The sequence below is a fragment of the Heptranchias perlo genome, unplaced genomic scaffold (assembly GCF_035084215.1).
Source record: "Heptranchias perlo isolate sHepPer1 unplaced genomic scaffold, sHepPer1.hap1 HAP1_SCAFFOLD_266, whole genome shotgun sequence".
Classification (NCBI taxonomy): Eukaryota; Metazoa; Chordata; class Chondrichthyes; order Hexanchiformes; family Hexanchidae; genus Heptranchias; species Heptranchias perlo.
In genome coordinates this window covers 365,726-393,651 of record NW_027139278.1, presented here as the reverse complement: position 1 = coordinate 393,651, position 27,926 = coordinate 365,726, and the positions used below count along the sequence as shown (strand labels likewise).

Genomic DNA, 27,926 nt, shown 5'->3' with positions numbered 1-27,926 from the left:
TTTTTAAGATCTCACCAAGCTCAGGGAAAAGAAACCGGGAATCGAATTGTCCCTGTAAGTGATGAATTGAAGGGATTGGTGCTCCAAGCAGATCTGGAAAATGCGCAGTGCGGTTGCTCAGGAATTCCAAATCCACCCTCTCACCACTCGGCGATCATATTAACTGAGCTTTACTCTGGCCCAGTGTCACCGCGCTGAAATCGAGTATTTCTCCGGCACGTTTCTCTTAACTTCACAGTTGCTGGTTTAAGAGTGAAGACCGGCTCGTTGGATTTTCACTCCTGCAAGTTTCAACCATTCATTTTGCAAAAGTGAACTGATAGTCGACAGCTGTTATATGGGCTCCAGCAGTCTCAAGGTTTAGCTCATGGAATTACACATTTAGCATCGGGCTTTTCCGCTTGTCTCGGTGGTGTGAAAGTTTGATGATTCGAGTCCTTATTATATTTTTCCTCAGGATTCATCGCCTCAAAGTTCCAGGGTTTCAATGTGTGTTTTGTCTGCAAGAAAATGTACCGTGATCATTGCCGGCTGAGCAGGGCTGATATTTCACCATTTACCCTGTGGTCGGAAATCAGGCACATGAATCATATAAAGGAATGGAACATTGGCTTCACGGAAATCACAATTCATCTTGAGACAAGCCCCCGAAAGGCCCGAAGGGAGGTCACACTCGCAGTAGGAGAGCTGGTTCGCTGTGACAGAGAGATTTCTGCAGTGAGTGAGACCAGACTGTTTCTATTTTCAGAGGATAAATGTCACACCCTTTATTTTGGAAAAGCAAAACGGTGGGGATTTTTATCACAGCCCGATGCCTTTCGTGTTGGATCAGATGTTCCCCGTTGCGTTACTTTCATCTTCATCGGAGAACCGGTTCGGGCGTTCCTGTGATAAGCGGCAACAATTGCCTGTTAATGTTAAATTTAACAACGGCTGCACTGAGCTTTCAATCCCACTCTTAAGATGCAGTCTGTAAAATGATGAAATTTCATCACATGCAAAGCACAAAAATCTTATTAAAGTTTTGACTGACTCTCGGTAACCACGTCAGCATCTCCTTCAGTCTGAAATAGAAAGTTATCGGTTGATTAATGGTGATTAAAACAGTCATTCAACTACGAACAGGGTTTAATTAGCTTCATGTAATTATTTATTAAGTTCATAACTCTTGTTAAAGTTAATTCCCTGATTGGGAATGGAACCACTCGGCGGTGGGAGCACTGAATTTTCTCCGACAGGATTGCGTACGGGACACCTTGGGACACTGATTCTCTGATAGTTTACTGGGTAAAGGCCCTGATCCCTGGTCTGTGCTGATTCTCTGATAGTTTACTGGGTAAAGGCCCTGATCCCTGGTCTGTGCTGATTCTCTGATAGTTTACTGGGTAAAGGCCCTGATCCCTGGTCTGTGCTGATTCTCTGATAGTTTACTGGGTAAAGGCCCTGATCCCTGGTCTGTGCTGATTCTCTGATAGTTTACTGGGTAAAGGCCCTGATCCCTGGTCTGTGCTGATTCTCTGATAGTTTACTGGGTAAAGGCCCTGATCCCTGGTCTGTGCTGATTCTATGATAGTTTAGTGGGATTCATTCCGTATCTGTCAGTCTCTGGTACTGTGTGAGAGTGTGGGATTCATTCTGTATCTCTCAGTCTCTGGTACTGTGTGTGAGTGGGATTCATTCTGTATCTCTCAGTCTCTGGTACTGTGTGTGAGTGTGGGATTCATTCTGTATCTGTCAGTCTCTGGTACTGTGTGTGAGTGTGGGATTCATTCTGTATCTGTCAGTCTCTGGTACTGTGTGAGAGTGTGGGATTCATTCTGTATCTCTCAGTCTCTGGTACTGTGTGAGAGTGTGGGATTCATTCTGTATCTGTCAGTCTCTGGTACTGTGTGAGAGTGTGGGATTCATTCTGTATCTCTCAGTCTCTGGTACTGTGTGTGAGTGTGGGATTCATTCTGTATCTGTCAGTCTCTGGTACTGTGTGAGAGTGTGGGATTCATTCTGTATCTCTCAGTCTCTGGTACAGTGTGTGAGTGTGGGATTCATTCTGTATCTGTCAGTCTCTGGTACTGTGTGTGAGTGTGGGATTCATTCTGTATCTGTCAGTCTCTGGTACTGTGTGAGAGTGTGGGATTCATTCTGTATCTCTCAGTCTCTGGTACTGTGTGCGAGTGTGGGATTCATTCTGTATCTGTCAGTCTCTGATACTGTGTGTGAACTTGGGATTGATTCTCTATCTTGTCAGCAGTGTGTGTGAGAGTTTGTGATTCATTCTTTATATGCAGTCTCTCATACTGTGTGTTAGTGTGGGATTCTTTCGGTATCTGTCAGTCTCTGTTTCTCCATGTGAGTGTGGGACTCATTCTTTATATACAGTCCCCAGTACTGTATGTGGGAGTTGAATTCATCCTAAATATGCAGTTACTCATACTGCATGTTAGTGTGGGATTCATACTGTACCTATCAGTCCCTGGTACTTGATGAGAGTGTGGGATTAACTCTGTGTCTGTCAGTCTCTAGTACTGTATGTGAGTTTGGGATTCCTTCTGTATCTGTGAGTGTTGGATTCATTCTGTGTCTGTGTGTCTCTGGTACTGTATCTGAATGTGAGTTTCATTCTGTATCTGTACGTAATTATTCTCTCAGATTACATTATTGCGTTCAATACTTTAGCTTTAATATCTTAATGTTTGAAGAGTTTTACTCCTTATTTAATTTGTAAATATGGACGAACTTTAGGATTTAATGTTGGAGGTTTTAATCAGATAATTTGTGTGCTTTTTGGACTACTATTAAATCTGCATCTCTGTGAGTAATATTGTGGATGATAATGACTCTTTCAAACTGATAAGGTGACATTTTTGAATTGGTTTGTAATGTGTAGATCAGTCTGTAGAAATGGAATACTGTATCCTTCAGTCTAATATTGTATGAGATTTTTGGACTGGTATATAATGTGTATCTCAGTCTGCACTAATAGAATTGATACTCTATCTTTAAATTTCATTCTACGAGTGCATTCTGAACAGGTATCTAATTTGCTTCTCAGGTTTGCTATCTTTCAGTATTTCTCAATCGATACTGTACGTGAGGTTTGGATTTGTTTGCAATTTGTAGCAAATGGTTCACTTTTCGAATGGATATTTCATGTATTGAAGTCATGTGTGTGAGAGTTCTGGGCTAGTATTCAATTGGAATCTCAGGTACATTATTGGGATTCATTCTGTCCCTTTCAATCGGATACCATGTGTGATTTCTCTCTGGTATTTAATTCGTAGCTATGTTGCCCTATTGTGAGATTGACACAGTGCCTTTCAATCTGAGAGTGTGATTTTGGACTGGGATTTTTGTATCTGCCTGTCAGCGGGACAGAGTTCGGGGCAAATGGAACAGTGTCTGCCTGACCCACTCTGACTGTTGGATTGAAATTGTGTCTCTGGAACTTGGGATCAGTGTGGGACTGACTACTTCTACTGTCTGAGACTGTGGAACTGATGACCTGTCTGTGTCTCTGTGCTCGGTGGGTGATAATGTACCTCCTGTGTGTGAGAAGGAGCTGGCTGCACTCCTCCTTGTGCCTCGGGTGGAGGAAAAATCATATTCATTCTGGATCATTCAAGGATTCGCCTGTGGAAAGAAAATGATCTCTTGTAACTCAAGAAACGGTGAGGTTGAAAATGGAAAAGTGATCAGTTTAATATCTCTGCTAATGATCATTTTGAATATCCACAAATGAAAACCAGTGATACAAACAGTGTCAGTGTCTGACTCCACTGCAGCACTCAGCTTCTGCACACCAGGTGTGTTGGGCTGTTTTACAACAATTTAGTGACATCCAGACACAACCCAACCCCTGCACTGATCCATGAATGGGACCACCCGATGGGGCAGGGACCTTTGTCCAGGTCAGGTTTCTAATCCCCTCTCCCATGGGACTAACCGTTCAACCGAAACGAAACAGCCGCTGTTTAAATTGTGTCCTTCACACTTCTCACCTGCTGCCTGCAATAGATGCTCTTTGTATAACTCCCCACATCCTTACTGTCCGGCTCTGTTTCCACTCTTCACTGTCCAATAACAATAAACAGGGTGAGACTGGAACTGAACCAGGACCATTCACTCCTGGTTTGGGGAGTGAAAGCAGCAATGGTTTTAATAGCAGGTTCTTCCCATTCTCTCTCCCTTCCCCTGGACACACCCTGTCCACACACAGCCCGAGAATGACCTCTCCCTTCCCCCCTCTCACTCCATGTTCCGGGACCAGTTCCTGATCCACTCCGCCTCTTACAAACAGCCCCCGGACTCCCCCTGCCCTTCCCCCGGACTCAATGCCGATCTCTGAGCCCATCTGCGGACACGGTCCCGGAGCGATGAGCTGCTGTAACGAGGCTGCTCTTTGCTCCCTTCCCCCGGGGGCCGTGATCTCTCCATTCCCGCCTGTCTGAGCAAAGGAAGTGGGTCTGGGGGAAAGGTCAGAGGGAATGGGCTCCACAGGCAGTGCAGGAACAGGCACCAGAATGGGAAACAGATGGGATTCCACCAGTGCCTAACGCTGGAATCCAGACTGACTTTACAATCTCCAACTATTAAACTCGAGGTTTCCATCCCTGCTGTTTCTCTCGGGCTCTTTTGATGGTAAAGAGTCTTTCAGAGATAAAGTGAGCGGCTGTGGAATGAGCCAATGGGTTCTGTTCATTCTTGGCTCCCTTACTGATAAAGTCACGTTTGACTCCGAAACTGGAGGGAGGATTCCTCAAACCAATCCTGGAGAAACGGGGGAGGAAAGTGGGAGTCGGTGTATTTGCTGGGACCGTGTAGGATTAATATCAGGCAGCAACAGTCCCAGTTTATTTCAATCGGAGTGAAACTCTCGGTCACTGAGAGTAATACAGAGCGGCCCTGAGCTGCAAGATTGCAGAGGGGACAACATGCAAGAGAGGGTTAAATGTGTGACACTGTCCCTGAGAGTGGGATTAATAATGTGTCTGTCTCTGAAATAATATCAGTGAGAGATGAGACTGCATCTTCTGTCACTCCACCTTGGAATAGCAATTGGAATGGAATATTTTCCAATTTGTTCCTGGGTGAAAACGGGACATTACAGGTCAGTTTCTCTCACTCTTTTGAACAGCATATGAAGGTGGGAGACTGTTACTGAGAGTGATACAGAGACACTGATAGGAAGTGTAATTCTGATACTGTGCCTGTCTGTTTTTATCTCTCTCTAGCGCTGTACATGAAGGTGGAATATTGTTACTGAGTGTGAACCGGACACACTGATGGGAAGTGTGAGACTGATACTGTGTCTGTTTGTCTGTGTGTCTCTCTCTGTCTGTCTGTCTTTCTCTCTCCCTAGTGCTGTACAAGGAGGCGGGATACTGTTACTGAGCGTAATATAGACACACTGATAGAAAGGGAAAGACTGATTCTGTGTCTGTGAACAGACCTCCGGTGCTATTGGTGAGACGGTCACTGTCCCTTTTACTGTATATCAACCGGTCTGACGGGGCATTCATCATTCGCCAGTCCTGTAAGGAAAGGTGGAGAGAAACCGTCTGTAACTGTCTGACACTGGACTGTCTGTGAGCGTTGAATTTATTCAGTCACTAGTCGTGTCTGGGTGTTGAGAACGGGATGGAGACGACACCAGTTACTATTATCTGACAGTCAGTCAGTTTAGCAGGAGAGAGAAACACAGAGAGACTGGAGGAGCCCAGAACGGATAATTTGTATTTTCATCTTAACCAAACATATCACTGTGTGCGGACAATATAATAATGTAAAAGGAGGAGGACAAGGTGAGGCCCAGACAGCATTGAGTCTCATTTCACTATAGACGGACGCAGGACTGGGCACAGGTGAGGGTTTTGTGTTTAAAGATCACTTCACTAAAAACACCTTGACGATCTGGGGTAACAGACGGACATGACGGGCAGGAAAAGACCAGCTCGTTCATCAATCCTGCCCCACATGCCTGGAGCATCGTGACTGGACACTTCCAACACACACCACCAGCCCCACCCGCCGGGAACATGGAATCTCCTGGGAGCGGTTACAAACCAGAAAAAAACAGAAAAAAGGCGGAGAGTCAGCACCCACCGCACCAGAGAGAGTCAGCACCCACCGCACCAGAGAGGGTCAGCATCCACCCCACCAGAGAGGGTCAGCGCCCACCGCACCAGAGAGGGTCGGCACCGACCCCACCAGAGAGAGTCAGCGCCCACCGCACCAGAGAGGGTCGGCACCGACCCCACCAGAGAGAGTCAGCGCCCACCGCACCAGAGAGAGTCAGCACCCACCGCACCAGAGAGAGTCAGCACCCACCGCACCAGAGAGGGTCAGCATCCACCCCACCAGAGAGGGTCAGCGCCCACCCCACCAGAGAGAGTCGGCGCCCACCGCACCAGAGAGGGTCGGCACCGACCCCACCAGAGAGAGTCAGCACCCACCACACCAGAGAGAGTCAGCGCCCACCGCACCAGAGAGAGTCAGCGCCCACCGCACCAGAGAGAGTCAGCGCCCACCGCACCAGAGAGGGTCAGCGCCCACCGCACCAGAGAGGGTCAGCGCCCACCGCACCAGAGAGGGTCAGCGCCCACCGCACCAGAGAGAGTCAGCACCCACCGCACCAGAGAGAGTCAGCACCCACCGCACCAGAGAGGGTCAGCGCCCACCACACCAGAGAGAGTCAGCGCCCACCGCACCAGAGAGAGTCAGCGCCCACCGCACCAGAGAGAGTCAGCGCCCACCGCACCAGAGAGAGTCAGCACGCACCGCACCAGAGAGAGTCAGCACCCACCGCACCAGAGAGGGTCAGCACCCACCGCACCAGAGAGGGTCAGCACCCACCGCACCAGAGAGGGTCAGCACCCACCGCACCAGAGAGAGTCAGCACCCACCGCACCGGAGAGAGTCAGAGTCAGCACCCACCGCACCAGAGAGGGTCAGCACCCACCGCACCGGAGAGAGTCAGCACCCACCGCACCAGAGAGAGTCAGCACTCACCGCACCAGAGAGGGTCGGCACCCACCGCACCAGAGGGAGTCAGCACCCACCACACGAGCCGGGAATGCATTCCAGATGCTCAGTACTCTGTGGGAAAAGAAGCTCCCAACATCCAGACTATTCTTCCCTCTTTGTGGTCGGAACGCCGGTCCGCTGCTTCCCCCCAATCTGTGAAACTGGAAATAATCTTTCACTGGGCAAGCTGTTCAACCTTGAGATGGGAGCCATTCAAACATCGTGGGCGCTCTTCCATTGAATTATATTCTGTGTGGAGCGTTCGGTTTTTCGCGAGGTGAAGAAACTCTTGTCTCTCCTTGTGTGCAAATGTGAGGCGAGTCTCAGATGATATTCTCACAGTTGAATCTAAAATTGGAAATGTAACTTGTTTGGAGATGCCGGGGATTGAACCCGGGACCTCATACATGCAAAGCATGCGCTCTTCCACTGAGCTACATCCCCACGGGTCAAAAGGTACCTGAGAAATAAACAAGCAGACACTTTAGAAGTGAAGCCGTGAGCTTTCTGCTCCGTCTCTCCAGGATATCGAGATGCCCAGCGGTCCCGCGTGTTCACAATGTTCAACCTCTGCTTCAGTTCACGGGGTTTCTGCTCCTCTTTACTTTGAACTTTCCAAAAAAAATCTGCGGAAATAAAAAAAACCCAATCGCTAATGGTCAGTGACAAGGCTGAAATCCAACCTCTGAATCATAAAGTGAGATGGAAGAATGACAGAGCGTCAAACAGGAACAAGAGCTGGGACTGCTCGCTCGATATTGCACCGTCACACATTCCCCTCAGTCGGCGGCTGCTTTGAGTTGAGCTGTTGAGGGGACCGTGAGATGAAGTCCCGCTCCGGGACAATTTAATGCTTGTGGAGCCTCAGAAGTTGGAACTCGCTGAGCTCAAAAAGCGTCATTCAACTTTCCGTGGGTAATTCTGGTGAAAAATTAATTAGGAAGATGCTGGGAGTTGAACCCAGGACCTCAACACATGCAAAACATGCGCTCGACCACTGAACTCAATCCCCAGATTGCATAAAACTCGAACCAAGGAAAGAACTGATTGTCCTCAGTTTATGAGACCACCCGTGGTGGGTGTGCACTCCGCTCACTGCATTTTACTGGAAAAATAATCAATTTATATTGTGTAACTATCGCCCACTCTGCATTTTACTGGAGAAATAATCAATTTATATTATGTAACTATCCCCCACTCACTGCATTTTACTGGAGAAATAATCAATTTATATTATGTAACTATCTCCCACTCACTGCATTTTACTGGAGAAATAATCAATTTATATTATGTAACTATCCCCCACTCACTGCATTTTACTGGAGAAATAATCAATTTATATTATGTAACTATCCCCCACTCACTGCATTTTACTGGAGAAATAATCAATTTATATTATGTAACTATCCTCCACTCACTGCATTTTACTGGAGAAATAATCAATTTATATTATGTAACTATCCTCCACTCACTGCATTTTACTGGAGAAATAATCAATTTATATTATGTCACTATCCCCCACTCACTGCATTTTAATGGAGAAATAATCAATTTATATTATGTCACTATCCCCCACTCACTGCATTTTAATGAGAAATAATCAATTTATATTATGTAACTATCCCCCACCAGGTTTTAGCTGTTGTCAGAAATCGTCCCTTCGTGGTCGCCAATTGTAGGATTTAAACCACTATTTTCAGGATTATAATCTAATCCAATCTAAGGACTGGTTCCTGACAACAACAAGATCACCACTGGTACTGGTATTACGGTTAAAGGCAAAACCGATTTATTAATCACATCACAATTAGTGCAAAAAGGTGATACTGAACAAAGAGAAATAGTCAGTGTTCCTTGAAACCTCGGGAGTGTCCCTCCAAGTGACGACGGTGCGGTCTCTCTCTCTCTCTCTCTGTCCCTCCAAGTGACTACGGTGCGGTCTCTCTCTCTCTCTCTCTCTGTCCCTCCAAGTGACTACGGTGCGGTCTCTCTCTCTCTCTCTATCCCTCCAAGTGACTACGGTGCGGTCTCTCTCTCTCTCTCTCTCTCTATCCCTCCAAGTGACTACGGTGCGGTCTCTCTCTCTCTATCCCTCCAAGTGACTACGGTGCGGTCTCTCTCTCTCTCTCTCTCTCTATCCCTCCAAGTGACTACGGTGCGGTCTCTCTCTCTCTCTCTCTCTATCCCTCCAAGTGACTACGGTGCGGTCTCTCTCTCTCTCTCTCTCTCTCTGTCCCTCCAAGTGACTACGGTGCGGTCTCTCTCTCTCTCTCTCTATCCCTCCAAGTGACTACAGTGCGGTCTCTCTCTCTCACTCTCTATCCCTCCAAGTGACTACAGTGCGGTCTCTCTCTCTCTCTCTCTCTATCCCTCCAAGTGACTGCAGTGCGGTCTCTCTCTCTCTCTCTCTATCCCTCCAAGTGACTACGGTGCGGTCTCTCTCTCTCTATCTCTATCCCTCCAAGTGACTACAGTGCGGTCTCTCTCTCTCTCTCTCTCTATCCCTCCAAGTGACTACAGTGCGGTCTCTCTCTCTCTCTCTCTCTATCCCTCCAAGTGACTACGGTGCGGTCTCTCTCTCTCTCTCTCTCTCTATCCCTCCAAGTGACTACGGTGCGGTCTCTCTCTCTCTCTCTCTCTATCCCTCCAAGTGACTACGGTGCGGTCTCTGTCTCTCACTCTCTATCCCTCCAAGTGACTACGGTGCGGTCTCTGTCTCTCTCTCTCTATCCCTCCAAGTGACTACAGTGCGGTCTCTCTCTCTCTCTCTCTATCCCTCCAAGTGACTACGGTGCGGTCTCTCTCTCTCTCTCTCTGTCCCTCCAAGTGACTACGGTGCGGTCTCTCTCTCTCTCTCTCTCTCTATCCCTCCAAGTGACTACGGTGCGGTCTCTCTCTCTCTCTCTCTATCCCTCCAAGTGACTACGGTGCGGTCTCTCTCTCTCTCTGTCCCTCCAAGTGACTGCGGTGCGGTCTCTCTCTCTCTCTCTCTCTATCCCTCCAAGTGACTACGCTGCGGTCTCTCTCTCTCTCTCTGTCCCTCCAAGTGACTAAGGTGCGGTCTCTCTCTCTCTCTCTCTCTATCCCTCCAAGTGACTACGGTGCGGTCTCTCTCTCTCTCTCTCTATCCCTCCAAGTGACTACGGTGCGGTCTCTCTCTCTCTCTCTCTCTCTGTCCCTCCAAGTGACTACGGTGCGGTCTCTCTCTCTCTCTCCCTCTATCCCTCCAAGTGACTACGGTGTGGTCTCTCTCTCTCTCTCTCTCTATCCCTCCAAGTGACTACGGTGCGGTCTCTCTCTCTCTCTCTCTCTATCCCTGCAAGTGACTACGGTGCGGTCTCTGTCTCTCTCTCTCTATCCCTCCAAGTGACTACAGTGCGGTCTCTCTCTCTCTCTCTCTATCCCTCCAAGTGACTACGGTGCGGTCTCTCTCTCTCTCTCTCTGTCCCTCCAAGTGACTACGGTGCGGTCTCTCTCTCTCTCTCTCTATCCCTCCAAGTGACTACGGTGCGGTCTCTCTCTCTCTCTCTCTATCCCTCCAAGTGACTACGGTGCGGTCTCTCTCTCTCTCTGTCCCTCCAAGTGACTGCGGTGCGGTCTCTCTCTCTCTCTCTCTCTATCCCTCCAAGTGACTACGCTGCGGTCTCTCTCTCTCTCTCTCTCTGTCCCTCCAAGTGACTACGGTGCGGTCTCTCTCTCTCTCTCTCTCTATCCCTCCAAGTGACTACGGTGCGGTCTCTCTCTCTCTCTCTCTATCCCTCCAAGTGACTACGGTGCGGTCTCTCTCTCTCTCTATCCCTCCAAGTGACTACGGTGCGGTCTCTCTCTCTCTCTCTATCCCTCCAAGTGACTACGGTGCGGTCTCTCTCTCTATCCCTCCAAGTGACTACGGTGCGGTCTCTCTCTCTCTCTCTCTATCCCTCCAAGTGACTACGGTGCGGTCTCTCTCTCTCTCTCTCTGTCCCTCCAAGTGACTACGGTGCGGTCTCTCTCCCTCTCTCTCCCTCTATCCCTCCAAGTGACTACGGTGCGGTCTCTCTCTCTCTCTCTCTCTATCCCTCCAAGTGACTACGGTGCGGTCTCTCTCTCTCTCTCTCTATCCCTCCAAGTGACTACGGTGCGGTCTCTCTCTCTCTCTCTCTCTCTCTGTCCCTCCAAGTCACTACGGTGCGGTCTCTCTCTCTCTCTCCCTCTATCCCTCCAAGTGACTACGGTGCGGTCTCTCTCTCTCTCTCTCTCTATCCCTCCAAGTGACTACGGTGCGGTCTCTGTCTCTCTCTCTCCATCCCTCCAAGTGACTACAGTGCGGTCTCTCTCTGTCTCTCTCTCTCTATCCCTCCAAGTGACTACGGTGCGGTCTCTCTCTCTCTCTCTCTGTCCCTCCAAGTGACTACGGTGCGGTCTCTCTCTCTCTCTGTCCCTCCAAGTGACTGCGGTGCGGTCTCTCTCTCTCTCTCTCTCTATCCCTCCAAGTGACTACGCTGCGGTCTCTCTCTCTCTCTCTCTCTGTCCCTCCAAGTGACTACGGTGCGGTCTCTCTCTCTCTCTCTCTCTATCCCTCCAAGTGACTACGGTGCGGTCTCTCTCTCTCTCTCTCTATCCCTCCAAGTGACTACGGTGCGGTCTCTCTCTCTCTCTCTCTCTGTCCCTCCAAGTAACTACGGTGCGGTCTCTCTCTCTCTCTCCCTCTATCCCTCCAAGTGACTACGGTGCGGTCTCTCTCTCTCTCTCTCTATCCCTCCAAGTGACTACGGTGCGGTCTCTGTCTCTCTCGCTCCATCCCTCCAAGTGACTACAGTGCGGTCTCTCTCTCTCTCTCTCTATCCCTCCAAGTGACTACGGTGCGGTCTCTCTCTCTCTCTCTCTATCCCTCCAAGTGACTACGGTGCGGTCTCTCTCTCTCTCTGTCCCTCCAAGTGACTGCGGTGCGGTCTCTCTCTCTCTCTCTCTCTCTCTATCCCTCCAAGTGACTACGCTGCGGTCTCTCTCTCTCTCTCTCTCTGTCCCTCCAAGTGACTACGGTGCGGTCTCTCTCTCTCTCTCTCTCTATCCCTCCAAGTGACTACGGTGCGGTCTCTCTCTCTCTCTCTCTATCCCTCCAAGTGACTACGGTGCGGTCTCTCTCTCTCTCTCTATCCCTCCAAGTGACTACGGTGCGGTCTCTCTCTCTCTCTCTATCCCTCCAAGTGACTACGGTGCGGTCTCTCTCTCTCTCTCTCTCGATCCCTCCAAGTGACTACGGTGTGGTCTCTCTCTCTATCCCTCCAAGTGACTACGGTGCGGTCTCTCTCTCTCTCTCTCTATCCCTCCAAGTGACTACGGTGCGGTCTCTCTCTCTCTGTCCCTCCAAGTGACTACGGTGCGGTCTCTCTCTCTCTCTCTCCCTCTATCCCTCCAAGTGACTACGGTGCGGTCTCTCTCTCTCTCTCTCTCTCTATCCGTCCAAGTGACTACGGTGCGGTCTCTCTCTCTCTCTCTCTATTCCTCCAAGTGACTACGCTGCGGTCTCTCTCTCTCTCTCTGTCCCTCCAAGTGACTACGGAGCGGTCTCTCTCTCTCTCTCTCTATCCCTCCAAGTGACTACGGTGCGGTCTCTCTCTCTCTCTCTCTCTCTATCCCTCCAAGTGACTACGGTGCGGTCTCTCTCTCTCTCTGTCTCTCTATCCCTCCAAGTGACTACGGTGCGGTCTCTCTCTCTCTCTCTCTCTATTCCTCCAAGTGACTACGGTGCGGTCTCTCTCTCTCTCTCTCTCTATCCCTCCAAGTGACTACGGTGTGGTCTCTCTCTCTCTCTGTCCCTCCAAGTGACTACGGTGCGGTGTCTCTCTCTCTCTCTCTCTATCCCTCCAAGTGACTACGGTGCGGTCTCTCTCTCTCTCTCTCTATCCCTCCAAGTGACTACAGTGCGGTCTCTCTCTCTCTCTCTCTATCCCTCCAAGTGACTACAGTGCGGTCTCTCTCTCTCTATCCCTCCAAGTGACTACGGTGCGGTCTCTCTCTCTCTCTCTCTCTATCCCTCCCAGTGACTACGGTGCGGTCTCTCTCTCGCTCTCTCTATCCCTCCAGGTGACTACGGTGCGGTCTCTCTCTCTCTCTCTCTCCATCCCTCCAAGTGACTACGGTGTGGTCTCTCTCTCTCTCTCTATCCCTCCAAGTGACTACGCTGCGGTCTCTCTCTCTCTCTCTCTCTATCCCTCCAAGTGACTACGGTGCGGTCTCTCTCTCTCTCTCTCTATCCCTCCAAGTGACTACGGTGCGGTCTCTCTCTCTCTCTCTATCCCTCCAAGTGACTATGGTGCGGTCTCTCTCTCCCTATCCCTCCAAGTGACTACGGTGCAGTCTCTCTCTCTCTCTCTATCCCTCCAAGTGACTACGGTGCGGTCTCTCTCTCTCTCTCTCTCTATCCCTCCAAATGACTACGGTGCGGTCTCTCTCTCTCTCTCTATCCCTCCAAGTGACTATGGTGCGGTCTCTCTCTCTCTCTCTATCCCTCCAAGTGACTATGGTGCGGTCTCTCTCTCTCTCTCTCTCTCTATCCCTCCAAGTGACTACGGTGCGGTCTCTCTCTCTCTCTCTCTATTCCTCCAAGTAACTACGCTGCGGTCTCTCTCTCTCTCTCTGTCCCTCCAAGTGACTACGGAGCGGTCTCTCTCTCTCTCTCTCTATCCCTCCAAGTGACTACGGTGCGGTCTCTCTCTCTCTCTCTCTCTCTATCCCTCCAAGTGACTACGGTGCGGTCTCTCTCTCTCTGTCTCTCTATCCCTCCAAGTGACTACGGTGCGGTCTCTCTCTCTCTCTCTCTCTATCCCTCCAAGTGACTACGGTGCGGTCTCTCTCTCTCTCTCTCTATCCCTCCAAGTGACTACGGTGTGGTCTCTCTCTCTCTCTGTCCCTCCAAGTGACTACGGTGCGGTGTCTCTCTCTCTCTCTCTCTCTGTCCCTCCAAGTGACTACGGTGCGGTCTCTCTCTCTCTCTCCCTCTATCCCTCCAAGTGACTACGGTGTGGTCTCTCTCTCTCTCTCTCTCTATCCCTCCAAGTGACTACGGTGCGGTCTCTCTCTCTCTCTCTCTATCCCTGCAAGTGACTACGGTGCGGTCTCTGTCTCTCTCTCTCTATCCCTCCAAGTGACTACAGTGCGGTCTCTCTCTCTCTCTCTCTATCCCTCCAAGTGACTACGGTGCGGTCTCGCTCTCTCTCTCTCTGTCCCTCCAAGTGACTACGGTGCGGTCTCTCTCTCTCTCTCTCTATCCCTCCAAGTGACTACGGTGCGGTCTCTCTCTCTCTCTCTCTATCCCTCCAAGTGACTACGGTGCGGTCTCTCTCTCTCTCTGTCCCTCCAAGTGACTGCGGTGCGGTCTCTCTCTCTCTCTCTCTCTATCCCTCCAAGTGACTACGCTGCGGTCTCTCTCTCTCTCTCTCTCTGTCCCTCCAAGTGACTACGGTGCGGTCTCTCTCTCTCTCTCTCTCTATCCCTCCAAGTGACTACGGTGCGGTCTCTCTCTCTCTCTCTCTATCCCTCCAAGTGACTACGGTGCGGTCTCTCTCTCTCTCTCTATCCCTCCAAGTGACTACGGTGCGGTCTCTCTCTCTCTCTCTCTCTATCCCTCCAAGTGACTACGGTGCGGTCTCTCTCTCTATCCCTCCAAGTGACTACGGTGCGGTCTCTCTCTCTCTCTCTCTATCCCTCCAAGTGACTACGGTGCGGTCTCTCTCTCTCTCTCTCTGTCCCTCCAAGTGACTACGGTGCGGTCTCTCTCTCTCTCTCTCCCTCTATCCCTCCAAGTGACTACGGTGCGGTCTCTCTCTCTCTCTCTCTCTATCCCTCCAAGTGACTACGGTGCGGTCTCTCTCTCTCTCTCTCTATCCCTCCAAGTGACTACGGTGCGGTCTCTCTCTCTCTCTCTCTGTCCCTCCAAGTCACTACGGTGCGGTCTCTCTCTCTCTCTCCCTCTATCCCTCCAAGTGACTACGGTGCGGTCTCTCTCTCTCTCTCTCTATCCCTCCAAGTGACTACGGTGCGGTCTCTGTCTCTCTCTCTCCATCCCTCCAAGTGACTACAGTGCGGTCTCTCTCTCTCTCTCTCTCTCTATCCCTCCAAGTGACTACGGTGCGGTCTCTCTCTCTCTCTCTCTGTCCCTCCAAGTGACTACGGTGCGGTCTCTCTCTCTCTCTGTCCCTCCAAGTGACTGCGGTGCGGTCTCTCTCTCTCTCTCTCTCTATCCCTCCAAGTGACTACGCTGCGGTCTCTCTCTCTCTCTCTCTCTCTCTCTGTCCCTCCAAGTGACTACGGTGCGGTCTCTCTCTCTCTCTCTCTCTATCCCTCCAAGTGACTACGGTGCGGTCTCTCTCTCTCTCTCTCTATCCCTCCAAGTGACTACGGTGCGGTCTCTCTCTCTCTCTCTCTCTCTCTCTGTCCCTCCAAGTCACTACGGTGCGGTCTCTCTCTCTCTCTCCCTCTATCCCTCCAAGTGACTACGGTGCGGTCTCTCTCTCTCTCTCTCTATCCCTCCAAGTGACTACGGTGCGGTCTCTGTCTCTCTCTCTCCATCCCTCCAAGTGACTACAGTGCGGTCTCTCTCTCTCTCTCTCTATCCCTCCAAGTGACTACGGTGCGGTCTCTCTCTCTCTCTCTCTATCCCTCCAAGTGACTACGGTGCGGTCTCTCTCTCTCTCTGTCCCTCCAAGTGACTGCGGTGCGGTCTCTCTCTCTCTCTCTCTCTCTCTATCCCTCCAAGTGACTACGCTGCGGTCTCTCTCTCTCTCTCTCTGTCCCTCCAAGTGACTACGGTGCGGTCTCTCTCTCTCTCTCTCTCTATCCCTCCAAGTGACTACGGTGCGGTCTCTCTCTCTCTCTCTCTATCCCTCCAAGTGACTACGGTGCGGTCTCTCTCTCTCTCTCTATCCCTCCAAGTGACTACGGTGCGGTCTCTCTCTCTCTCTCTATCCCTCCAAGTGACTACGGTGCGGTCTCTCTCTCTCTCTCTCTCTATCCCTCCAAGTGACTACGGTGTGGTCTCTCTCTCTATCCCTCCAAGTGACTACGGTGCGGTCTCTCTCTCTCTCTCTCTATCCCTCCAAGTGACTACGGTGCGGTCTCTCTCTCTCTCTCTCTGTCCATCCAAGTGACTACGGTGCGGTCTCTCTCTCTCTCTCTCCCTCTATCCCTCCAAGTGACTACGGTGCGGTCTCTCTCTCTCTCTCTCTCTCTATCCGTCCAAGTGACTACGGTGCGGTCTCTCTCTCTCTCTCTCTATTCCTCCAAGTGACTACGCTGCGGTCTCTCTCTCTCTCTCTGTCCCTCCAAGTGACTACGGAGCGGTCTCTCTCTCTCTCTCTCTATCCCTCCAAGTGACTACGGTGCGGTCTCTCTCTCTCTCTCTCTCTCTATCCCTCCAAGTGACTACGGTGCGGTCTCTCTCTCTCTGTCTCTCTATCCCTCCAAGTGACTACGGTGCGGTCTCTCTCTCTCTCTCTCTCTATCCCTCCAAGTGACTACGGTGCGGTCTCTCTCTCTCTCTCTCTCTATCCCTCCAAGTGACTACGGTGTGGTCTCTCTCTCTCTCTGTCCCTCCAAGTGACTACGGTGCGGTGTCTCTCTCTCTCTCTCTCTATCCCTCCAAGTGACTACGGTGCGGTCTCTCTCTCTCTCTCTCTATCCCTCCAAGTGACTACAGTGCGGTCTCTCTCTCTCTCTCTCTATCCCTCCAAGTGACTACAGTGCGGTCTCTCTCTCTCTATCCCTCCAAGTGACTACGGTGCGGTCTCTCTCTCTCTCTCTCTATCCCTCCCAGTGACTACGGTGCGGTCTCTCTCTCGCTCTCTCTATCCCTCCAGGTGACTACGGTGCGGTCTCTCTCTCTCTCTCTCTCCATCCCTCCAAGTGACTACGGAGTGGTCTCTCTCTCTCTCTATCCCTCCAAGTGACTACGCTGCGGTCTCTCTCTCTCTCTCTCTCCATCCCTCCAAGTGACTACGGTGCGGTCTCTCTCTCTCTCTCTCTATCCCTCCAAGTGACTACAGTGCGGTCTCTCTCTCTCTCTCTATCCCTCCAAGTGACTATGGTGCGGTCTCTCTCTCTCTCTCTCTCTCTATCCCTCCAAGTGACTACGGTGCAGTCTCTCTCTCTCTCTCTATCCCTCCAAGTGACTACGGTGCGGTCTCTCTCTCTCTCTCTCTCTATCCCTCCAAATGACTACGGTGCGGTCTCTCTCTCTCTCTCTATCCCTCCAAGTGACTATGGTGCGGTCTCTCTCTCTCTCTCTCTCTATCCCTCCAAGTGACTATGGTGCGGTCTCTCTCTCTCTCTCCCTCTCTCTCTCTATCCCTCCAAGTGACTACGGTGCGGTCTCTCTCTCTCTCTCTCTATTCCTCCAAGTAACTACGCTGCGGTCTCTCTCTCTCTCTCTGTCCCTCCAAGTGACTACGGAGCGGTCTCTCTCTCTCTCTCTCTATCCCTCCAAGTGACTACGGTGCGGTCTCTCTCTCTCTCTCTCTCTCTATCCCTCCAAGTGACTACGGTGCGGTCTCTCTCTCTCTGTCTCTCTATCCCTCCAAGTGACTACGGTGCGGTCTCTCTCTCTCTCTCTCTCTATCCCTCCAAGTGACTACGGTGCGGTCTCTCTCTCTCTCTCTCTCTATCCCTCCAAGTGACTACGGTGTGGTCTCTCTCTCTCTCTGTCCCTCCAAGTGACTACGGTGCGGTGTCTCTCTCTCTCTCTCTCTATCCCTCCAAGTGACTACGGTGCGGTCTCTCTCTCTCTCTCTCTATCCCTCCAAGTGACTACAGTGCGGTCTCTCTCTCTCTCTCTCTATCCCTCCAAGTGACTACAGTGCGGTCTCTCTCTCTCTCACTATCCCTCCAAGTGACTACGGTGCGGTCTCTCTCTCTCTCTCTCTCTATCCCTCCAAGTGACTACGGTGCGGTCTCTCTCTCTCTCTCTCTCTATCCCTCCAGGTGACTACGGTGCGGTCTCTCTCTCTCTCTCTCTCCATCCCTCCAAGTGACTACGGTGTGGTCTCTCTCTCTCTCTCTATCCCTCCAAGTGACTACGCTGCGGTCTCTCTCTCTCTCTCTCTCTATCCCTCCAAGTGACTACGGTGCGGTCTCTCTCTCTCTCTCTATCCCTCCAAGTGACTACGGTGCGGTCTCTCTCTCTCTCTCTCTATCCCTCCAAGTGACTACGGTGCGGTCTTTCTCTCTCTCTCTCTCTATCCCTCCAAGTGACTACGGTGCGGTCTCTCTCTCTGTCTCTCTCTATCCCTCCAAGTGACTACGGTGCGGTCTCTCTCTCTCTCTCTCTGTCCCTCCAAGTGACTACGGTGCGGTCTCTCTCTCTCTCTCTCTATCCCTCCAAGTGACTACGCTGCGGTCTCTCTCTCTCTCTCTCTCTATCCCTCCAAGTGACTACGGTGCGGTCTCTCTCTCTCTCTCTCTATCCCTCCAAGTGACTACGGTGCGGTCTCTCTCTCTATCCCTCCAAGTGACTGTGGTGCGGTCTCTCTCTCTCTCTATCCCTCCAAGTGACTACGGTGCAGTCTCTCTCTCTCTCTCTCTATCCCTCCAAGTGACTACGGTGCGGTCTCTCTCTCTCTCTCTCTCTATCCCTCCAAATGACTACGGTGCGGTCTCTCTCTCTCTCTCTATCCCTCCAAGTGACTATGGTGCGGTCTCTCTCTCTCTCTCTATCCCTCCAAGTGACTATGGTGCGGTCTCTCTCTCTCTCTCTCTATCCCTCCAAGTGACTACGGTGCGGTCTCTCTCTCTCTCTCTCTGTCCCTCCAAGTGACTACGGTGCGGTCTCTCTCTCTCTCTCTCTCTCTCTATCCCTCCAAGTGACTATGGTGCGGTCTCTCTCTCTCTCTCTCTGTCCCTCCAAGTGACTACGGTGCGGTCTCTCTCTCCCTCTATCCCTCCAAGTGACTATGGTGCGGTCTCTCTCTCTCTCTCTCTATCCCTCCAAGTGACTACGGTGCGGTCTCTCTCTCTCTCTCTCTCTCTATCCCTCCAAGTGACTACGGTGCGGTCTGTCTCTCTCTCTCTCCCTCCAAGTGACTATGGTGCGGTCTCTCTCTCTCCCTCTATCCCTCCAAATGACTACGGTGCGGTCTCTCTCTCTCTCTCTATCCCTCCAAGTGACTATGGTGCGGTCTCTCTCTCTCTCTCTATCCCTCCAAGTGACTATGGTGCGGTCTCTCTCTCTCTCTCTCTATCCCTCCAAGTGACTACGGTGCGGTCTCTCTCTCTCTCTCTCTGTCCCTCCAAGTGACTACGGTGCGGTCTCTCTCTCTCTCTCTCTCTCTCTATCCCTCCAAGTGACTATGGTGCGGTCTCTCTCTCTCTCTCTCTGTCCCTCCAAGTGACTACGGTGCGGTCTCTCTCTCCCTCTATCCCTCCAAGTGACTATGGTGCGGTCTCTCTCTCTCTCTCTCTATCCCTCCAAGTGACTACGGTGCGGTCTCTCTCTCTCTCTCTCTCTCTATCCCTCCAAGTGACTACGGTGCGGTCTGTCTCTCTCTCTCTCCCTCCAAGTGACTATGGTGCGGTCTCTCTCTCTCCCTCTATCCCTCCAAGTGACTACGGTGCGGTCTCTCTCTCTCTCTCTCTATCCCTCCAAGTGACTACGGTGCGGTCTCTCTCTCTCTCTCTCTATCCCTCCAAGTGACTACGGTGCGGTCTGTCTCTCTCTCTCTCCCTCCAAGTGACTATGGTGCGGTCTCTCTCTCTCTCTCTATCCCTCCAAGTGACTACGCTGCGGTCTCTCTCTCTCTCTCTCTCTGTCCCTCCAAGTGACTATGGTGCGGTCTCTCTCTCTCTCTCTGTCCCTCCAAGTGACTGCGGTGCGGTCTCTCTCTCTCTCTCTATCCCTCCAAGTGACTACGCTGCGGTCTCTCTCTCTCTCTCTCTCTGTCCCTCCAAGTGACTACGGTGCGGTCTCTCTCTCTCTCTCTCTCTATCCCTCCAAGTGACTACGGTGCGGTCTCTCTCTCTCTCTCTCTATCCCTCCAAGTGACTACGGTGCGGTCTCTCTCTCTCTCTCTATCCCTCCAAGTGACTACGGTGCGGTCTCTCTCTCTCTCTCTCTCTATCCCTCCAAGTGACTACGGTGCGGTCTCTCTCTCTATCCCTCCAAGTGACTACGGTGCGGTCTCTCTCTCTCTCTCTCTATCCCTCCAAGTGACTACGGTGCGGTCTCTCTCTCTCTCTCTCTGTCCCTCCAAGTGACTACGGTGCGGTCTCTCTCTCTCTCTCTCCCTCTATCCCTCCAAGTGACTACGGTGCGGTCTCTCTCTCTCTCTCTCTCTATCCCTCCAAGTGACTACGGTGCGGTCTCTCTCTCTCTCTCTCTATCCCTCCAAGTGACTACGGTGCGGTCTCTCTCTCTCTCTCTCTCTCTCTGTCCCTCCAAGTCACTACGGTGCGGTCTCTCTCTCTCTCTCCCTCTATCCCTCCAAGTGACTACGGTGCGGTCTCTCTCTCTCTCTCTCTATCCCTCCAAGTGACTATGGTGCGGTCTCTGTCTCTCTCTCTCCATCCCTCCAAGTGACTACAGTGCGGTCTCTCTCTCTCTCTCTCTCTCTATCCCTCCAAGTGACTACGGTGCGGTCTCTCTCTCTCTCTCTCTGTCCCTCCAAGTGACTACGGTGCGGTCTCTCTCTCTCTCTGTCCCTCCAAGTGACTGCGGTGCGGTCTCTCTCTCTCTCTCTCTCTATCCCTCCAAGTGACTACGCTGCGGTCTCTCTCTCTCTCTCTGTCCCTCCAAGTGACTACGGTGCGGTCTCTCTCTCTCTCTCTCTCTATCCCTCCAAGTGACTACGGTGCGGTCTCTCTCTCTCTCTCTCTATCCCTCCAAGTGACTACGGTGCGGTCTCTCTCTCTCTCTCTCTCTCTCTGTCCCTCCAAGTCACTACGGTGCGGTCTCTCTCTCTCTCTCCCTCTATCCCTCCAAGTGACTACGGTGCGGTCTCTCTCTCTCTCTCTCTATCCCTCCAAGTGACTACGGTGCGGTCTCTGTCTCTCTCTCTCCATCCCTCCAAGTGACTACAGTGCGGTCTCTCTCTCTCTCTCTCTATCCCTCCAAGTGACTACGGTGCGGTCTCTCTCTCTCTCTCTCTATCCCTCCAAGTGACTACGGTGCGGTCTCTCTCTCTCTCTGTCCCTCCAAGTGACTGCGGTGCGGTCTCTCTCTCTCTCTCTCTCTCTCTATCCCTCCAAGTGACTACGCTGCGGTCTCTCTCTCTCTCTCTCTCTGTCCCTCCAAGTGACTACGGTGCGGTCTCTCTCTCTCTCTCTCTCTATCCCTCCAAGTGACTACGGTGTGGTCTCTCTCTCTCTCTCTCTCTATCCCTCCAAGTGACTACGGTGCGGTCTCTCTCTCTCTCTCTCTCTCCATCCCTCCAAGTGACTACGGTGCGGTCTCTCTCTCTCTCTCTATCCCTCCAAGTGACTACGGTGCGGTCTCTCTCTCTCTCTCTCTCTATCCCTCCAAGTGACTACGGTGTGGTCTCTCTCTCTATCCCTCCAAGTGACTACGGTGCGGTCTCTCTCTCTCTCTCTCTATCCCTCCAAGTGACTACGGTGCGGTCTCTCTCTCTCTCTCTCTGTCCCTCCAAGTGACTACGGTGCGGTCTCTCTCTCTCTCTCTCCCTCTATCCCTCCAAGTGACTACGGTGCGGTCTCTCTCTCTCTCTCTCTCTCTATCCGTCCAAGTGACTACGGTGCGGTCTCTCTCTCTCTCTCTCTATTCCTCCAAGTGACGACGCTGCGGTCTCTCGCTCTCTCTCTGTCCCTCCAAGTGACTACGGAGCGGTCTCTCTCTCTCTCTCTCTATCCCTCCAAGTGACTACGGTGCGGTCTCTCTCTCTCTCTCTCTCTCTATCCCTCCAAGTGACTACGGTGCGGTCTCTCTCTCTCTGTCTCTCTATCCCTCCAAGTGACTACGGTGCGGTCTCTCTCTCTCTCTCTCTCTATCCCTCCAAGTGACTATGGTGCGGTCTCTCTCTCTCTCTCTCTCTATCCCTCCAAGTGACTACGGTGTGGTCTCTCTCTCTCTCTGTCCCTCCAAGTGACTACGGTGCGGTGTCTCTCTCTCTCTCTCTCTATCCCTCCAAGTGACTACGGTGCGGTCTCTCTCTCTCTCTCTCTATCCCTCCAAGTGACTACAGTGCGGTCTCTCTCTCTCTCTCTCTATCCCTCCAAGTGACTACAGTGCGGTCTCTCTCTCTCTATCCCTCCAAGTGACTACGGTGCGGTCTCTCTCTCTCTCTCTCTATCCCTCCAAGTGACTACGGTGCGGTCTCTCTCTCGCTCTCTCTATCCCTCCAGGTGACTACGGTGCGGTCTCTCTCTCTCTCTCTCTCCATCCCTCCAAGTGACTACGGTGTGGTCTCTCTCTCTCTCTCTATCCCTCCAAGTGACTACGCTGCGGTCTCTCTCTCTCTCTCTCTCTATCCCTCCAAGTGACTACGGTGCGGTCTCTCTCTCTCTCTCTCTATCCCTCCAAGTGACTACGGTGCGGTCTCTCTCTCTCTCTCTATCCCTCCAAGTGACTATGGTGCGGTCTCTCTCTCTCTCTCTCTCTCTATCCCTCCAAGTGACTACGGTGCAGTCTCTCTCTCTCTCTCTATCCCTCCAAGTGACTACGGTGCGGTCTCTCTCTCTCTCTCTCTCTATCCCTCCAAATGACTACGGTGCGGTCTCTCTCTCTCTCTCTATCCCTCCAAGTGACTATGGTGCGGTCTCTCTCTCTCTCTCTCTATCCCTCCAAGTGACTATGGTGCGGTCTCTCTCTCTCTCTCTCTCTCTATCCCTCCAAGTGACTACGGTGCGGTCTCTCTCTCTCTCTCTCTATTCCTCCAAGTAACTACGCTGCGGTCTCTCTCTCTCTCTCTGTCCCTCCAAGTGACTACGGAGCGGTCTCTCTCTCTCTCTCTCTATCCCTCCAAGTGACTACGGTGCGGTCTCTCTCTCTCTCTCTCTCTCTATCCCTCCAAGTGACTACGGTGCGGTCTCTCTCTCTCTGTCTCTCTATCCCTCCAAGTGACTACGGTGCGGTCTCTGTCTCTCTCTCTCTCTATCCCTCCAAGTGACTACGGTGCGGTCTCTCTCTCTCTCTCTCTCTATCCCTCCAAGTGACTACGGTGTGGTCTCTCTCTCTCTCTGTCCCTCCAAGTGACTACGGTGCGGTGTCTCTCTCTCTCTCTCTCTATCCCTCCAAGTGACTACGGTGCGGTCTCTCTCTCTCTCTCTCTCTATCCCTCCAAGTGACTACAGTGCGGTCTCTCTCTCTCTCTCTCTATCCCTCCAAGTGACTACAGTGCGGTCTCTCTCTCTCTCTCTATCCCTCCAAGTGACTACGGTGCGGTCTCTCTCTCTCTCTCTCTCTATCCCTCCAAGTGACTACGGTGCGGTCTCTCTCTCTCTCTCTCTATCCCTCCAGGTGACTACGGTGCGGTCTCTCTCTCTCTCTCTCTCCATCCCTCCAAGTGACTACGGTGTGGTCTCTCTCTCTCTCTCTATCCCTCCAAGTGACTACGCTGCGGTCTCTCTCTCTCTCTCTCTCTATCCCTCCAAGTGACTACGGTGCGGTCTCTCTCTCTCTCTCTCTCTATCCCTCCAAGTGACTACGGTGCGGTCTCTCTCTCTCTCTGTCCCTCCAAGTGACTACGGTGCGGTCTCTCTCTCTCTCTGTCCCTCCAAGTGACTGCGGTGCGGTCTCTCTCTCTCTCTCTCTCTATCCCTCCAAGTGACTACGCTGCGGTCTCTCTCTCTCTCTCTGTCCCTCCAAGTGACTACGGTGCGGTCTCTCTCTCTCTCTCTCTCTATCCCTCCAAGTGACTACGGTGCGGTCTCTCTCTCTCTCTCTCTATCCCTCCAAGTGACTACGGTGCGGTCTCTCTCTCTCTCTCTCTCTCTCTGTCCCTCCAAGTCACTACGGTGCGGTCTCTCTCTCTCTCTCCCTCTATCCCTCCAAGTGACTACGGTGCGGTCTCTCTCTCTCTCTCTCTATCCCTCCAAGTGACTACGGTGCGGTCTCTGTCTCTCTCTCTCCATCCCTCCAAGTGACTACAGTGCGGTCTCTCTCTCTCTCTCTCTATCCCTCCAAGTGACTACGGTGCGGTCTCTCTCTCTCTCTCTCTATCCCTCCAAGTGACTACGGTGCGGTCTCTCTCTCTCTCTGTCCCTCCAAGTGACTGCGGTGCGGTCTCTCTCTCTCTCTCTCTCTCTATCCCTCCAAGTGACTACGCTGCGGTCTCTCTCTCTCTCTCTCTCTGTCCCTCCAAGTGACTATGGTGCGGTCTCTCTCTCTCTCTCTCTCTATCCCTCCAAGTGACTACGGTGTGGTCTCTCTCTCTCTCTCTCTCTATCCCTCCAAGTGACTACGGTGCGGTCTCTCTCTCTCTCTCTCTCTCCATCCCTCCAAGTGACTACGGTGCGGTCTCTCTCTCTCTCTCTATCCCTCCAAGTGACTACGGTGCGGTCTCTCTCTCTCTCTCTCTCTATCCCTCCAAGTGACTACGGTGTGGTCTCTCTCTCTATCCCTCCAAGTGACTACGGTGCGGTCTCTCTCTCTCTCTCTCTATCCCTCCAAGTGACTACGGTGCGGTCTCTCTCTCTCTCTCTCTGTCCCTCCAAGTGACTACGGTGCGGTCTCTCTCTCTCTCTCTCCCTCTATCCCTCCAAGTGACTACGGTGCGGTCTCTCTCTCTCTCTCTCTCTCTATCCGTCCAAGTGACTACGGTGCGGTCTCTCTCTCTCTCTCTCTATTCCTCCAAGTGACGACGCTGCGGTCTCTCGCTCTCTCTCTGTCCCTCCAAGTGACTACGGAGCGGTCTCTCTCTCTCTCTCTCTATCCCTCCAAGTGACTACGGTGCGGTCTCTCTCTCTCTCTCTCTCTCTATCCCTCCAAGTGACTACGGTGCGGTCTCTCTCTCTCTGTCTCTCTATCCCTCCAAGTGACTACGGTGCGGTCTCTCTCTCTCTCTCTCTCTATCCCTCCAAGTGACTACGGTGCGGTCTCTCTCTCTCTCTCTCTCTATCCCTCCAAGTGACTACGGTGTGGTCTCTCTCTCTCTCTGTCCCTCCAAGTGACTACGGTGCGGTGTCTCTCTCTCTCTCTCTCTATCCCTCCAAGTGACTACGGTGCGGTCTCTCTCTCTCTCTCTCTATCCCTCCAAGTGACTACAGTGCGGTCTCTCTCTCTCTCTCTCTATCCCTCCAAGTGACTACAGTGCGGTCTCTCTCTCTCTATCCCTCCAAGTGACTACGGTGCGGTCTCTCTCTCTCTCTCTCTATCCCTCCAAGTGACTACGGTGCGGTCTCTCTCTCGCTCTCTCTATCCCTCCAGGTGACTACGGTGCGGTCTCTCTCTCTCTCTCTCTCCATCCCTCCAAGTGACTACGGTGTGGTCTCTCTCTCTCTCTCTATCCCTCCAAGTGACTACGCTGCGGTCTCTCTCTCTCTCTCTCTCTATCCCTCCAAGTGACTACGGTGCGGTCTCTCTCTCTCTCTCTCTATCCCTCCAAGTGACTACGGTGCGGTCTCTCTCTCTCTCTCTATCCCTCCAAGTGACTATGGTGCGGTCTCTCTCTCTCTCTCTCTCTCTATCCCTCCAAGTGACTACGGTGCAGTCTCTCTCTCTCTCTCTATCCCTCCAAGTGACTACGGTGCGGTCTCTCTCTCTCTCTCTCTCTATCCCTCCAAATGACTACGGTGCGGTCTCTCTCTCTCTCTCTATCCCTCCAAGTGACTATGGTGCGGTCTCTCTCTCTCTCTCTCTATCCCTCCAAGTGACTATGGTGCGGTCTCTCTCTCTCTCTCTCTCTATCCCTCCAAGTGACTACGGTGCGGTCTCTCTCTCTCTCTCTCTATTCCTCCAAGTAACTACGCTGCGGTCTCTCTCTCTCTCTCTGTCCCTCCAAGTGACTACGGAGCGGTCTCTCTCTCTCTCTCTCTATCCCTCCAAGTGACTACGGTGCGGTCTCTCTCTCTCTCTCTCTCTCTATCCCTCCAAGTGACTACGGTGCGGTCTCTCTCTCTCTGTCTCTCTATCCCTCCAAGTGACTACGGTGCGGTCTCTCTCTCTCTCTCTCTCTATCCCTCCAAGTGACTACGGTGCGGTCTCTCTCTCTCTCTCTCTCTATCCCTCCAAGTGACTACGGTGTGGTCTCTCTCTCTCTCTGTCCCTCCAAGTGACTACGGTGCGGTGTCTCTCTCTCTCTATCCCTCCAAGTGACTACGGTGCGGTCTCTCTCTCTCTCTCTCTCTATCCCTCCAAGTGACTACAGTGCGGTCTCTCTCTCTCTCTCTCTATCCCTCCAAGTGACTACAGTGCGGTCTCTCTCTCTCTCTCTATCCCTCCAAGTGACTACGGTGCGGTCTCTCTCTCTCTCTCTCTCTATCCCTCCAAGTGACTACGGTGCGGTCTCTCTCTCTCTCTCTCTATCCCTCCAGGTGACTACGGTGCGGTCTCTCTCTCTCTCTCTCTCCATCCCTCCAAGTGACTACGGTGTGGTCTCTCTCTCTCTCTCTATCCCTCCAAGTGACTACGCTGCGGTCTCTCTCTCTCTCTCTCTCTATCCCTCCAAGTGACTACGGTGCGGTCTCTCTCTCTCTCTCTCTCTATCCCTCCAAGTGACTACGGTGCGGTCTCTCTCTCTCTCTCTCTATCCCTCCAAGTGACTACGGTGCGGTCTTTCTCTCTCTCTCTCTCTATCCCTCCAAGTGACTACGGTGCGGTCTCTCTCTCTCTCTCTCTCTATCCCTCCAAGTGACTACGGTGCGATCTCTCTCTCTCTCTCTCTGTCCCTCCAAGTGACTACGGTGCGGTCTCTCTCTCTCTCTCTCTATCCCTCCAAGTGACTACGCTGCGGTCTCTCTCTCTCTCTCTCTCTATCCCTCCAAGTGACTACGGTGCGGTCTCTCTCTCTCTCTCTCTATCCCTCCAAGTGACTACGGTGCGGTCTCTCTCTCTATCCCTCCAAGTGACTGTGGTGCGGTCTCTCTCTCTCTCTCTCTATCCCTCCAAGTGACTACGGTGCAGTCTCTCTCTCTCTCTCTATCCCTCCAAGTGACTACGGTGCGGTCTCTCTCTCTCTCTCTCTCTATCCCTCCAAATGACTACGGTGCGGTCTCTCTCTCTCTCTCTATCCCTCCAAGTGACTATGGTGCGGTCTCTCTCTCTCTCTCTCTATCCCTCCAAGTGACTATGGTGCGGTCTCTCTCTCTCTCTCTCTATCCCTCCAAGTGACTACGGTGCGGTCTCTCTCTCTCTCTCTCTGTCCCTCCAAGTGACTACGGTGCGGTCTCTCTCTCTCTCTCTCTCTCTATCCCTCCAAGTGACTATGGTGCGGTCTCTCTCTCTCTCTCTCTGTCCCTCCAAGTGACTACGGTGCGGTCTCTCTCTCCCTCTATCCCTCCAAGTGACTATGGTGCGGTCTCTCTCTCTCTCTCTCTATCCCTCCAAGTGACTACGGTGCGGTCTCTCTCTCTCTCTCTCTCTCTATCCCTCCAAGTGACTACGGTGCGGTCTGTCTCTCTCTCTCTCCCTCCAAGTGACTATGGTGCGGTCTCTCTCTCTCCCTCTATCCCTCCAAGTGACTCCGGTGCGGTCTCTCTCTCTCTCTCTCTATCCCTCCAAGTGACTACGGTGCGGTCTCTCTCTCTCTCTCTCTATCCCTCCAAGTGACTACGGTGCGGTCTGTCTCTCTCTCTCTCCCTCCAAGTGACTATGGTGCGGTCTCTCTCTCTCTCTCTATCCCTCCAAGTGACTACGCTGCGGTCTCTCTCTCTCTCTCTCTCTGTCCCTCCAAGTGACTATGGTGCGGTCTCTCTCTCTCTCTCTATCCCTCCAAGTGACTACGGTGCGGTCTCTCTCTCTCTCTCTCTATCCCTCCAAGTGACTACGG

General features: G+C 52.2%; 1 non-coding gene across 1 annotated transcript; it reads right to left on the bottom strand.

Moving 5' to 3' along the window:
- Nucleotides 1-7,392: 7,392 nt before the first annotated feature.
- trnaa-ugc (transfer RNA alanine (anticodon UGC)) lies at nt 7,393-7,464 on the bottom strand. Its single transcript has one exon. It is a non-coding gene; the product is annotated as a tRNA-Ala (tRNA).
- Nucleotides 7,465-27,926: the final 20,462 nt, after the last annotated feature.